The sequence below is a fragment of the Brassica oleracea genome, chromosome C9 (assembly GCF_000695525.1).
Source record: "Brassica oleracea var. oleracea cultivar TO1000 chromosome C9, BOL, whole genome shotgun sequence".
Classification (NCBI taxonomy): Eukaryota; Viridiplantae; Streptophyta; class Magnoliopsida; order Brassicales; family Brassicaceae; genus Brassica; species Brassica oleracea.
In genome coordinates this window covers 23468739-23471254 of record NC_027756.1, presented here as the reverse complement: position 1 = coordinate 23471254, position 2516 = coordinate 23468739, and the positions used below count along the sequence as shown (strand labels likewise).

At 34.1% G+C, this 2516-nt stretch overlaps 1 pseudogene; it reads right to left on the bottom strand.

Moving 5' to 3' along the window:
* Positions 1-168: 168 nt before the first annotated feature.
* Positions 169-1793, bottom strand: LOC106314602 (annotated as a pseudogene).
* Between the last annotated feature and the right edge of the window lie 723 nt (positions 1794-2516).

The following is a 2516-nucleotide window of genomic DNA, read 5'->3' as shown; positions in this document are numbered from 1 at the left end:
TATTCGTAAAATTCATAGAGATCGACTTCATCTCTCTCTACGAACATTGGGGGCTTACTGTTGGGGGTGAATTTTACATCAACCTCAAGGCCCATTAGACAATAATTAGGCTCATATTGCTAGGAAGCCCTAGGCTTTATCTTTCTATAAATAAGGAGCTCCTCCTTATGAGAAAAGGGCTCTCTTCTCCCATTTGACATATTAAACACTTATTACAAAGGGTTTATGGATTCTTAGATTACTTTACACTAGAAACTATTCTTGTAATACAATCTTTGATCAATAAACTCCCTTTGATGTTCATTTCTCATTTGATTCTTTCAAGATTTATCCTAAACCTCAAGAATCTAATCTTTTGTCTTTAGATTCTTTATTGATTGATTCCAACAAACATCACCAGCATAAACACATATCTCTTTTGCTTCCTTCAGACCGGATTTCGCTAGCCCTGTAACAATAATCTCTTGTTGCAGAGCCCATCCATTTGGATAATCCCTATTATGTATATTTCAAAAAATATTAAAATTCAAGTAATATAAAGATTTAAAGTGAATACTTGAACCACAAGTTTCATTTACCATTGCTGTTCTGAGTTTGTCAAAGAGGTTAAGATCCCAGCAGGAGCAATGAGCCATGGGTTTTCAAGAGCCTTCACAACTTTCTCGACAAGATTTTCATCTACATGTTACAAAGATAAAACGTTCATCCACAAGAAAATGCGTAGTATAATAGGATACGTGTAGGCATATTTTTACTTGAGTCGAAGGAACTGATCCAGATTGGAGCAAAGTTAAATGCAAAAACATTGGTCTTTTGGTTCTCAGTTTTCCATGTCTCAGGCTCCTGAAGACACAAACACGCTCGCAATGTTTAAGAACCTACACAAATCCAGCATTGTAACTAAGATATTATGTAACTTACATCACCACTGGAGAAAAGCCAGTAATCTAGCCACTGTCCTCCTTCTGCGTTCCAAAACACAGCTTCAAACGCTTTCATTCTCGCTTTTGAAACTTTCACAAAACGGTCTGAACCATTTTTATCCCCACAAATCTCCATTATGAACGCTATATCGAGTTCCATCTACGGTAAACAAAAAAATATCATTTCAAGGCTCACAAGCATATTCCTCTACAAATCTTTAACCATAATTAATAGAGTAGAGAAACCTTAAGAAGAAAAACGTTTAAATCAACAGGAACAACTGACGTAGTAGCCATCGTTGCGAAATTAGGAGGATCCCTGTATATATTATTTGATATTAGTTAAGTGTGACACTTATATAAACTAATCTAGTCGCAGTTTTTGATAATTGATGTAACCTCATCCATCGTGTGCTGAAATCACATCCGTTTTAGCAGAAGTGGCTATATCTCTATGGAACCGTTGTTTCTCTAACGTATTCGAAAACCCTGAAAGAGATTCTTGATCCTGTGGTATACATAGAGATAAGAGAGATTAAACATATTTTCACAGTTAAAAAAAAAGAGATTACTTGCAGCAATGAGACAAGAAACATACGAAAACATAGGAATCAGGTCTAGGCATGTTCCGCATGGCGTAATAGCGGCTTAACATGTGATCATAGCCATTAGCATCACGAATAACCACCTTGCGTTTTCCTACAAAAATTAAAAGATATAATATAACCAACAATTAAACCACAGAACACACCAAATCATTGCTCGACTCATCTGAAAAAACTAACCTGAGGGTTTTTAGTAATGGAGGTTACAGACATGTTAAGCTAGAGAGCAGGCGACTACATCGACTGGAGCACCTGATGAAGACATTTTCGTAACGGCGGTTGCGGAGTTAAACAAAAGAAAAAGTGAGGGAGAAAAGTGAAGAGTCAAATATGAACTCACCATTCTCTATATATAGGAGGCTGGAGAAGGCGTTATAGGAATAGGATTCGTTTCGTTGGCAGAGAACGTGGCTGGATTCGAAGAGATCGAGTAACAAAAAGATACACCGGTATAGGAAGAGCACAGAGGACGAAGGATATCGAAGAAGATGAAGGTAACCCTAACGATTACCGAGTCCACAAAGACAAAATAAAAAGAAACCAATCATATGTTGCTTACCGGGCTGAGCTGTGAGAAGCCCATTAAAATCTCTACAAATAATATGTTGCATTTTAAACACTATCACTTTCTACCACTTTTTTTTACTAGCATTTTAAATCTTTAAAGTGACATTTTTATCATAATAAACTTCCAAAAACGTTTTTCTATTCATAGACGACCGGTACTGTTTATTTTACATGTCAAAATGATGAAGTGTCGGTAATTTTTTTGAAAAAAATAAAAAATAAAAATACAAAAAAATACAGAAAAAATCGAATGAAATTGGACAAAAATGTAAAACATTCAAAACAAAACTTTAAAAAAATCTAAAAATTCAAAAACCATAAAAATTAAAATTAAAATTTCAAACTTAAAAATAAAATAAAATATTAAAAATTCAAAAAATTCAAAAATAAAATCTAAAATTAAAATGTCAAATTTAAAAAA